This window comes from Bombina bombina, chromosome 7 (genome assembly GCF_027579735.1).
Source record: "Bombina bombina isolate aBomBom1 chromosome 7, aBomBom1.pri, whole genome shotgun sequence".
NCBI classification, from domain to species: Eukaryota; Metazoa; Chordata; class Amphibia; order Anura; family Bombinatoridae; genus Bombina; species Bombina bombina.
This window is the reverse complement of record NC_069505.1, coordinates 372,167,607-372,179,933: the sequence shown is the minus strand read 5'-3', so window position 1 is coordinate 372,179,933 and position 12,327 is coordinate 372,167,607. Positions and strand designations below refer to the sequence as shown.

Here is a 12,327-nt window from a genome sequence, read left to right as displayed (position 1 = left end):
ACACTAACACCCCCCTAAGTTAAATATAATTTTTATCTAACGAAATAAATTAACTCTTATTAAATAAATAATTCCTATTTAAAGCTAAATACTTACCTGTAAAATAAATCCTAATATAGCTACAATATAAATTATAATTATATTATACCTATTTTAGGATTAATATTTATTTTACAGGCAACTTTGTAATTATTTTAACCAGGTACAATAGCTATTAAATAGTTAAGAACTATTTAATAGTTACCTAGTTAAAATAATTACAAATTTACCTGTAAAATAAATCCTAACCTAAGATATAATTAAACCTAACACTACCCTATCAATAAAATAATTAAATAAACTACCTACAATTACCTACAATTAACCTAACACTACACTATCAATAAATTAATTAAACACAATTGCTACAAATAAATAACATTAAATAAACTATCTAAAGTACAAAAAATAAAAAAGAACTAAGTTACAGAAAATAATAAAATATTTACAAACATAAGAAAAATATTACAACAATTTTAAACTAATTACACCTACTCTAAGCCCCCTAATAAAATAACAAAGCCCCCCAAAATAAAAAATTCCCTACCCTATTCTAAAATACAAATATTACAAGCTCTTTTACCTTACCAGCCCTGAACAGGGCCCTTTGCGGGGCATGCCCCAAGAATTTCAGCTCTTTTGCCTGTAAAAAAAAACATACAATACCCCCCCCCAACATTACAACCCACCACCCACATACCCCTAATCTAACCCAAACCCCCCTTAAATAAACCTAACACTACCCCCCTGATGATCTTCCTACCTTGTCTTCACCATGCCAGGTTCACCGATCCGTCCTGGCTCCAAGATCTTCATCCAACCCAAGCGGGGGCTAGACATCCACTGAAGAAGTCCAGAAGAGGGTCCAAAGTCTTCCTCCTATCCGGCAAGAAGAGGACATCCGGACCGGCAAACATCTTCTCCAAGCGGCATCTTCTATCTTCTTCCATCCGATGACGACCGGCTCCATCTTGAAGACCTCCAGCGCGGATCCATCCTCTTCTTCCGACGACTAGACGACGAATGACGGTTCCTTTAAGGGACGTCATCCAAGATGGCGTCCCTCGAATTCCGATTGGCTGATAGGATTCTATCAGCCAATCGGAATTAAGGTAGGAATTTTCTGATTGGCTGATGGAATCAGCCAATCAGAATATAGTTCAATCCGATTGGCTGATCCAATCAGCCAATCAGATTGAGCTCGCATTCTATTGGCTGTTCCGATCAGCCAATAGAATGCGAGCTCAATCTGATTGGCTGATTGGATCAGCCAATCGGATTGAACTATATTCTGATTGGCTGATTCCATCAGCCAATCAGAAAATTCCTACCTTAATTCCGATTGGCTGATAGAATCCTATCAGCCAATCGGAATTCGAGGGACGCCATCTTGGATGACGTCCCTTAAAGGAACCGTCATTCGTCGTCTAGTCGTCGGAAGAAGAGGATGGATCCGCGCTGGAGGTCTTCAAGATGGAGCCGGTCGTCATCGGATGGAAGAAGATAGAAGATGCCGCTTGGAGAAGATGTTTGCCGGTCCGGATGTCCTCTTCTTGCCGGATAGGAGGAAGACTTTGGACCCTCTTCTGGACTTCTTCAGTGGATGTCTAGCCCCCGCTTGGGTTGGATGAAGATCTTGGAGCCAGGACGGATCGGTGAACCTGGCATGGTGAAGACAAGGTAGGAAGATCATCAGGGGGGTAGTGTTAGGTTTATTTAAGGGGGGTTTGGGTTAGATTAGGGGTATGTGGGTGGTGGGTTGTAATGTTGGGGGGGGGTATTGTATGTTTTTTTTTACAGGCAAAAGAGCTGAAATTCTTGGGGCATGCCCCGCAAAGGGCCCTGTTCAGGGCTGGTAAGGTAAAAGAGCTTGTAATATTTGTATTTTAGAATAGGGTAGGGAATTTTTTATTTTGGGGGGCTTTGTTATTTTATTAGGGGGCTTAGAGTAGGTGTAATTAGTTTAAAATTGTTGTAATATTTTTCTTATGTTTGTAAATATTTTATTATTTTCTGTAACTTAGTTCTTTTTTATTTTTTGTACTTTAGATAGTTTATTTAATGTTATTTATTTGTAGCAATTGTGTTTAATTAATTTATTGATAGTGTAGTGTTAGGTTAATTGTAGGTAATTGTAGGTAGTTTATTTAATTATTTTATTGATAGGGTAGTGTTAGGTTTAATTATATCTTAGGTTAGGATTTATTTTACAGGTAAATTTGTAATTATTTTAACTAGGTAACTATTAAATAGTTCTTAACTATTTAATAGCTATTGTACCTGGTTAAAATAATTACAAAGTTGCCTGTAAAATAAATATTAATCCTAAAATAGGTATAATATAATTATAATTTATATTGTAGCTATATTAGGATTTATTTTACAGGTAAGTATTTAGCTTTAAATAGGAATTATTTATTTAATAAGAGTTAATTTATTTCGTTAGATAAAAATTATATTTAACTTAGGGGGGTGTTAGTGTTAGGGTTAGACTTAGCTTTAGGGGTTAATACATTTATTAGAATAGCGGTGAGCTCCGGTCGGCAGATTAGGGGTTAATAATTGAAGGTAGGTGTCGGCGATGTTAGGGAGGGCAGATTGGGGGTTAATACTATTTATGATAGGGTTAGTGAGGCGGATTAGGGGTTAATAACTTTATTATAGTAGCGCTCAGGTCCGCTCGGCAGATTAGGGGTTAATAAGTGTAGGTAGGTGTCGGCGACGTTGTGGGGGGCAGATTAGGGGTTAATAAATATAACATAGGGGTCGGCGATGTTAGGGGTAGCAGATTAGGGGTACATAGGGATAACGTAGGTGGCGGCGATTTGCGGTCGGAAGATTAGGGGTTAATTATTTTAAGTAGCTTGCGGCGACGTTGTGGGGGGCAAGTTAGGGGTTAATAGATATAATACAGGGGTCGGCGGTGTTAGGGGCAGCAGATTAGGGGTACATAAGTATAACGTAGGTGGCGGTCGGCAGATTAGGGGTTAAAAATTTTAATCGAGTGGCGGCGATGTGGGGGGACCTCGGTTTAGGGGTACATAGGTAGTTTATGGGTGTTAGTGTACTTTAGGGTACAGTAGTTAAGAGCTTTATAAACCGGCGTTAGCCAGAAAGCTCTTAACTCCTGCTATTTTCAGGCGGCTGGAATCTTGTCGTTAGAGCTCTAACGCTCACTGCAGAAACGACTCTAAATACCAGCGTTAGAAAGATCCCATTGAAAAGATAGGCTACGCAAATGGCGTAGGGGGATCTGCGGTATGGAAAAGTCGCGGCTGAAAAGTGAGCGTTAGACCCTTTAATCACTGACTCCAAATACCAGCGGGCGGCCAAAACCAGCGTTAGGAGCCTCTAACGCTGGTTTTGACGGCTACCGCCGAACTCTAAATCTAGGCCTAAGAGGGGGAAACTACAAAGAGACATCCAAGACTACAATAACAACAAAGTATATAAATGGAAAAATCAAACCAATATTTCCAATCCTAGAACACATAGGAGAATTAATATTGTTGAAACAGATGTGTCAGACACTGACACAGAGGATTCAGAAATAACAGATAATCCAGTAAGATCAGACGAAACAGAATCTTCAACTTCACAAACATCTAAGATTATTGACAATAGAAAAAGGAAGTCTTTTTTAGAAGAGGATTCAAGCACAGATACGGAGCCACCAGAAGAGGTGGGAGGAACAAACAAAAGACACACAAGAACCCACAACAAAAAATCTCAAAACAAACAACAGACAAGCAAACCGTACAAGAGGAATCCCAGTCCATTCTCAACAATGAGAATGAAAAACTGAGAATTATAAATCTATCTAATTGTATATTATCTGTACATCATTTAAGTGTACTATCGAAAGGTTTATCTTTTTGCCCTAATTCCCAACTAGATAAATTTGAAACAATAAAAGATATACAACTCTTCTTGCGTAAATTACTTTTAAAAAAACATTTTAAGATGAAACAACATTCAGATGCTCCTACTGATCTATTGGAAGATGAACTGGAATCTCTCCAAAACTTAGAAGATCTACTAATGGAACAAATACCATCAGTACAACCAGACTGGCATACCCCCCTTAAAGTCAAATCTAAATTCACTCCCTCCAGCAACACAAGTTCTAGTATTGATATCTTTAATCAGGCGGTCTGTAAGGATATAAACAGTATGAATATTCTTCCAAAAACTAAAAACTTAAGTGCACAAGAACGAAAGGCTCTCAAGGATATGGAATCCTGGGATGATGTGATCATCAGAAATGCGGATAAGGGAGGGAATATTGTAATATGGCCAGAAGAGATGTATGTAAAGGAAGCTGTTACACAACTCAAAAATCGTGAATGTTATAAAGAATTATGGGGAAATCCATTGACACAATTTCATCAACAATATAATTCACTGATTGAGACAGCCAAGAAAAATGGAATCATCACCAATAAAGAATACAAATTCCTCTGCATACCCCACCCAAAAATAGAAACATTCTATCTTATTCCCAAGATCCACAAAAACCAGCAACAACCCCCAGGTCGTCCTATTGTCTCCGGTAATGAAAACCTTACTGAAAAAGCTAGCCAATACATTGAACTCAGGTTGAGACAATTTCTGACCCAACTCCCATCCTATGTCAGAGATACAATGGAACTACTGCAGCAATTGGAAGATATCAATATCTCCAAAAATTCATGGCTTGTCACAGCAGACGTAGAGTCACTCTACACCAGCATTAATCATAAATTAGGACTACAAGCTGTGAGACATTTTCTCAACATGGATAATGAAGAGAGCAAAGAACACAATCAATTTGTCATGGATCTATTGCAGTTTATTCTCACCAAAAACTTATTTTTGTTCAACAATAAATTTTATTTACAAACCCAAGGTACCGCCATGGGTACAGCCTGCGCTCCCACCTATGCCCATCTTTTTTTAGGCTGGTGGGAGCAAACCTGTGTATTCTCTGATACCAACAATCTATATATCCACAATATCCCTCTGTGGATTAGATATATAGATGATATCATGTTTATATGGGAAGGAACTCAAAGTGAACTTGAATCATTCCTCAAAATATTGAATCAAAACAATTTAAACATCAAGCTGACACACGAAGTAAGCCAAACCCAAATCTCCTTTTTGGATCTTTGTATCAAAAAAGAAAACAATGGATGCCTAAGTACTGATCTCTTCAGAAAGAAGACAGCTACCAACAATGTACTCTATGCTACAAGTGCTCATGCTCCTAATACCACCAAGTCTCTGCCTGTAGGTGAATTTTTAAGAATGAGACGCAATTGCTCAGATGAGGCAACCTTCAAAATCAGGGCATCAGAATTAGAGACAAGATTATTAGCCAGAGGATATAGCAAGAGATCTATCCGTAGAGCCAAAAGCAGATCCTACAGAACATCTAGATCAGACTTACTCAAAGTCAAATCTAAAAAGTCAGACAACAAAACACGTCTGATATTAACTTACAATGATCAGTCAAACCAAATTGTAGATATAATTCAAAAAAATTGGCACATATTACAACTCGACCAGAACCTAAAGAAATATGTTGGGGCAAAGCCAGATATTGGATACAGAAGATCTCGAAATCTGAAAGAAATACTCAGCCCCAGCCATTATGTGAAAAAGAATCCACAACGCAAACCTATTGAAAAAGGTTCATTTCCCTGTGGGAGTTGCTCTACATGCAGCCATATGATCAAAAAGAAAAAGACTATCATTGACAGATTTGGCAATCAGCATCCAATCCAAACGTATATAAACTGTAATACTGTAGGAGTCATTTATGCCCTCCAATGTACATGTCCTCAGACCTACATAGGAATGACGACGAGAAAACTCCATACAAGGGTCATGGAACATCTCCGAAACATTCAAAATGCATCTAACGATTTATCCAAAGACAGAAAAATTACTTCAGTGGCTTCCCACTTTATGAAATACCATCAATCCAAGACCTCTGAACTACAATGCTATGGTATACAAAAGATATCATTGGGTCTGAGGGGAGGTGATTTGGAAAAATCACTTCTGAAAATTGAAACAAGATGGATTTATTTAATGGACTGTGTTCAGCCCAAGGGAATGAATGAATTAAACAATTACTCTATGTTTGTATAGAAATATTTCTATTTCTTATATTTTAATTACAAGAAGCTCCAAAGTGGTGATAACACAAAAGACATGTGGAATTTATGAAACTCAGTGTAAATTTAATACTCCTAAATTCAGTGACTAGAATAAAGTGATATTCAATATTAGAATTTTAATATCCAATTCCATCCACGTACCTCCACCTTATTTTTACACAATAACCCCTTTCCTCCCTTTTTTTCCTTTTTAACCACATGTATCATTAATTAAAAATCTTTCACATTTTTTCACGTTTGATATATCAGTTCACAACTACCATCCTTTAGAACCGAGCATGAATATTCAGATTTAGCATGTCATAGTGGTTCATGACAAAATTAAAATTGGGCAATTCAATAACTAAGTTGTAAAACTCTTAAAATCACATTTTTTCTTTTATATATCTTTCATATATTTTTTTATATATTTTATTTTTTATTATGTGTTCACTTGTCTATTAAATTTATGTCCCAATGCACCAAAATGAAAGTAACACTTTTTTCATTTAGTTATGATTATTCCTTTTCTTTCCCCCTTTTTTCACATCTCACTTGTATTTTCATGCACTTACAATTTTTCATACATAACATTCTTATACATACATCACTATAGTATGTAATCCCTGATGTCAATCACAAAATTACCCATGTCAACTGGCCAAATATTAATAACATTGTATTACTTGTTAGGTACAATATCCCACTTTTGTTTTGAGCCACCAACATAAAGTACAAGTATTCAATTCTTTTTCATTCATGCTATTTGTTCCCTTAATCTCAGCCAAATCGATAAATATCTCCCAGTAACCAATCCTCATAGTATTAACATTCATACCATTCGAGTCACGAGCCTTTAGATATTAGGATGGCTCTGATTGGTTATGGATTCAAAAAGAGGGAGGAGCTTAGGTGATAAACATCCGAAGGCGCGAGTGCGCGCCACCTTCGAAAAAGCCGCAACTGAGATGGCGAAACATGTCAGGGGAGGGTGTTGGACCTCTTGTCAACCCCTATCTATTTTAAACAGTGCAAAAGTTTAGACCGTTGAATAGCCAATATGGGCTTAGACCAATGACACTTAGGAGACTGTATTGCTACCGTACAATTTAACTCTAATAATTAAGGCTATCACTTAATGAGTAGATATTAAGTTGGGAGTGAGCCAGACACGTTTTCTTTAACAATCCTAATAGTGATCTATATACTCAAATGTTAAAATAAGTTACAAACAGTCAATATTAACTTAAATTGAATGTCTGTAATAAGGTAGCTCAGCTTTGAGCAGAGTGTTAAGACCTTCTGACATTTACTTGGGAATAACATTAGCACTCGATACAGAGTTTACTTGCAATTGTAGCTATAAAGTAGCAACCTGATAAAATCTAAAACAAGTGTATATTAATACACATAGATAACAACAGGGAGGTTCCCTGTGCTGCTTAAGATAGCTGGCTAAATAATTTCAAGCTGATAGTGCTAACCAACAGATTACTTAAGAGCTCTTATTATTACGCATATATTGTCTATTTTATTACTCATGAACATAATAATACAACTTTTGGTATAGTACTTATAAAGAAGGGTGAATAATCAAGTTGAATTTACATGGGCTAAAATATAGGCTCAACGCCACTTTTGAAAGTAATCTTTATTTCTGCATACTGAAAAGCAGATATCTAGATAACTATATGGGGCGTGATCCGATATACGGCGTAGTTTGCGGCACAAGCGAGGGAACCCGCGTCGCCCGCAGTTTCAGCTCGCATCTCGAGCTATCCAATATACGGCGCCGTCAGATGCTAACGTGCCGTAAGTCGGATAAACCAGCGATGTCCAGAAATCTGCGCAAGTACAAATTTCTGGCGTCGCCAGTGACTTGCGCCACGTTAGAAACTGCCGGCGCCTACAAAACCTGACTAAAGTATGAAATCACAAGCACTGTCTAACACGCCTCCCTAACATAGCCCGACACGTCTAACACGCCTCCCTAACATAGCCCCACACGTCTAACCCTCTATCCGCTATCCCCCCTCACTAGCCTAACAATAAAATATGTATTAATCCCTAAACTGCCGCTCCCAAACCCCGCCGCAACATAATAAAGTTATTAACCCCTAAACCGTCTCCAGCTATATTCAATCTATAACCCCCTAAAGTGAGCCCCTAACACCGCCGCCATCTACCTTACCTACCCCCTAAAGTGAGCCCCTACCCCGCCGCTATCTATTTTAAAATTATTAACCCCTAATCTAATCCCCCTACCCCTCCGCCATCTATATTAAATTATTTAACCCCTAAAATACTAAACTATCCCTACCACTAAACCTAAGTCTAACCCTACAAATAGCCCTGAAAAGGGCTTTTTGCGTGGCATTGCCCCAAAGTAACAGCTCTTTTGCCAGCCCTTAAAAGGGCTTTTTGCGGGGCATGCCCCAAAGAATTCAGCTCTTTTGCCAGCCCTTAAAAGGGCTTTTGGCGGTTCTTTGTCACAAAGTAAACTGCTCTTTTGCCTACAATCTACATCCCCCTACACCGCGGCCACCTATAATTAACCCCTAATCTAATCCCCCTACACCGCCGCCAGCTATATTAACCCTAATTATATTAGGGTTAATATAGTTAATATAGTTATTATATTATATATATTAACTATATTAACCCTAATTATATTAGGGTTAATATAGTTAATATCGTTATTATATTTTATATATATATATTAAGTATAATAACCCTATCTAACTAAACTCTTATTAAAATAAATCTAATATTAATATTATTAATTAAAATATTCCTATTTAAATCTAAATACTTACCTATAAAATAAACCCTAAGATAGCTACAATATAATTAATAATTACATTGTAGCTATTTTAGGGTTTATATTTATTTTACAGGTAAATTGTTAATTATTTTAACTAGGTATAATAGCTATTAAATAGTTATTAACTATTTAATAGCTACCTAGTTAAAATAATTACCCAATTACCTGTAAAATAAATCCTAACCTAAGTTACAAATACACCTACACTATCAATAAATTAAATAAACTACAAATATCTATCTAAAAATACAATTAAATAAACTAAACTAAATTACAAAAAAAAACAAACACTAAATTACAAAAAATAAAAAAATATTACAAGATTTTTAAGCTAATTACACCTATTCTAAGCCCCCTAATAAAATAATAAAGCCCCCCAAAATAAAAAAAATTCCCTACCCTATTCTAAATTAAAAAAAGTTCAAAGCTCTTTTACCTTACCAGCCCTTAAAAGGGCCTTTTGTGGGGGCATGCCCCAAAGAAAACTGCTCTTTTGCCTGAAAAAAAAAAACACAATACCACCCCCCAACATTACAACCCACCACCCACATACCCCTAATCTAACCCAAACCCCCCTTAAATAAACCTAACACTACCCCCCTGAAGATCTCCCTACCTTGTATTCACCACACCGGGCCGAACTCCTCATCCGATCCGGGAGATGTCTTTATCCAAGCGGCAGCAAAGTCTTCTTCCATCCGGCAGCATCTTCCATCAAGCGGCATCTTCAATCTTCATTCGTCGCTCCTCCGACGCGGAGCATCCATCCCGGCCGACGACTGAACGACGAATGAGGTACCTTTAAATGACGTCATCCAAGATGGCGTCCGTCGAATTCCGATTGGCTGATAGGATTCTATCAGCCAATCGGAATTAAGGTAGAAAAATCTGATTGGCTGATTGAATCAGCCAATCAGATTCAAGTTCAATCTGATTGGCTGATTGGTTCAGATTTTTCTACCTTAATTCCGATTGGCTGATAGAATCCTATCAGCCAATCGGAATTCGACGGACGCCATCTTGGATGACGTCATTTAAAGGTACCTCATTCGTCGTTCAGTCGTCGGCCGGGATGGATACTCCATGTCGGAGGAGCGACGAATGAAGATTGAAGATGCCGCTTGATGGAAAATGCTGCCGGATGGAAGAAGACTTTGCTGCCGCTTGGATAAAGACATCGCCCGGATCGGATGAGGAGTTCGGCCCGGTGTGGTGAAGACAAGGTAGGGAGATCTTCAGGGGGGTCGTGTTAGGTTTATTTAAGGGGGGTTTGGGTTAGATTAGGGGTATGTGGGTGGTGGGTTGTAATGTTGGGGGTGGTATTGTGTTTTTTTTTTCAGGCAAAAGAGCAGTTTTCTTTGGGGCATGCTTTTAAGGGCTGGTAAGGGTAAAAGAGCTTTGAACTTTTTTTAATTTAGAATAGGGTAGGGAATTTTTTTTATTTTGGTTGGCTTTATTATTTTATTAGGGGGCTTAGAATAGGTGTAATTAGCTTAAAAATCTTGTAATATTTTTTTTTATTTTTTGTAATTTAGTGTTTGTTTTTTTGTGTAATTTAGTTTAGTTTATTTAATTGTATTTTTAGATAGATATTTTAGTTTATTTAATTTATTGATAGTGTAGGTGTATTTGTAACTTAGGTTAGGATTTATTTTACAGGTAATTGGGTAATTATTTTAACTAGGTAGCTATTAAATAGTTAATAACTATTTAATAGCTATTATACCTAGTTGAAATAATTAACAATTTACCTGTAAAATAAATATAAACCCTAACATAGCTACAATGTAATTATTAATTATATTGTAGCTATCTTAGGGTTTATTTTATAGGTAAGTATTTAGATTTAAATAGGAATATTTTAGTTTATAATATACAGGTATACCTCACTTTACAGCGCTTCACTTTACAGCGATTTGCTAATACAGCGCTTTGTGGAGCTAAAGTTCAACCTCCAAGGATTTTGAAACAGTGCTATTATCATTGTGAGATTGCTAGAAAAGTGAATGGCACCATTTTGTTATGCTTAGTTCAATCTGTTTATAGCATTGCAGTGCAATCTGTGTCTCAGTGCTATAGTCTGGCAAATTTTACTACAGTAATTGTCACAATTTTACAGGTACAGTATTTATTGAATACTAATTGAATACTTGCTGTGCTAGTGTTAAACTAAACATAGCACTATTGCACCCCTAATATATGTTAGTTCAAACATGTTTTCAGGATTTTAAACACTGAAAAGAAAGCTAAAACTGCCTTGTTTCACTTTAAGGCGGTTTTCACTTTACAGCGAGGCTCCGGTCCCTAACCTGCTGTATGAGCGGGGTATACCTGTAAATTAGATTTATTTAATAAGAATTTAGTTAGGGGTGTTAGGGTTAGATAGAGTTAATATAGTTAATATATATAATGTAATAACTATATTAACTATAATATACTTAGTGTTAATATAGATAATATAGCTGGCGGCGGGGTAGGTAGATTAAATTAGGGGTTAATAATTTTAATATAGATGGCGGCGGTGTAAGGGGCTTACATTAGGGGTTAATACCATTAATATAGGTGGCGGCGGTGTAGGGAGGGCAGGTTATAGGACAAAAGAGCTGTTAACTTTGGGGCAAAGCCCCGCAAAAGGCCCTTTTAAGGGCTGGTAATAGAGCTTATTACTTTATGTATATTAGATTAGGGGTTAATAATATTAATATAGCTGGCGGCGGTGTAAGGGGTCAGATTAGGGGATAGATCAGGTAGATGGTGGCGGTTTTAGGGGCTCACATTAGAGGATAGATCAGTTAGATGGTGTATTTGTAACTTAGGTTAGGATTTATTTTACAGGTAATTGGGTAATTATTTTAACTAGGTAGCTATTAAATAGTTAATAACTATTTAATAGCTATTATACCTAGTTGAAATAATTAACAATTTACCTGTAAAATAAATATAAACCCTAACATAGCTACAATGTAATTATTAATTATATTGTAGCTATCTTAGGGTTTATTTTATAGGTAAGTATTTAGATTTAAATAGGAATATTTTAGTTTATAATATACTGTAAATTAGATTTATTTAATAAGAATTTAGTTAGGGGTGTTAGGGTTAGATAGAGTTAATATATATAATGTAATAACTATATTAACTATAATATACTTAGGGTTAATATAGATAATATAGCTGGCGGCGGGGTAGGTAGATTAAATTAGGGGTTAATAATTTTAATATAGATGGCGGCGGTGTAAGGGGCTTACATTAGGGGTTAATACCATTAATATAGGTGGCGGCGGTGTAGGGAGGGCAGGTTATAGGACAAAAGAGCTG

The 12,327-nt window shown here is 36.6% G+C and overlaps 1 protein-coding gene across 6 annotated transcripts in view; it reads right to left on the bottom strand.

Annotated features, from left to right (window-relative positions):
• The window catches only part of LOC128666465 (serine/threonine-protein kinase MARK1), a 110,859-nt gene that overhangs the window by 18,990 nt on the left and 79,542 nt on the right, over positions 1 to 12,327 (bottom strand). The window lies entirely within an intron of this gene.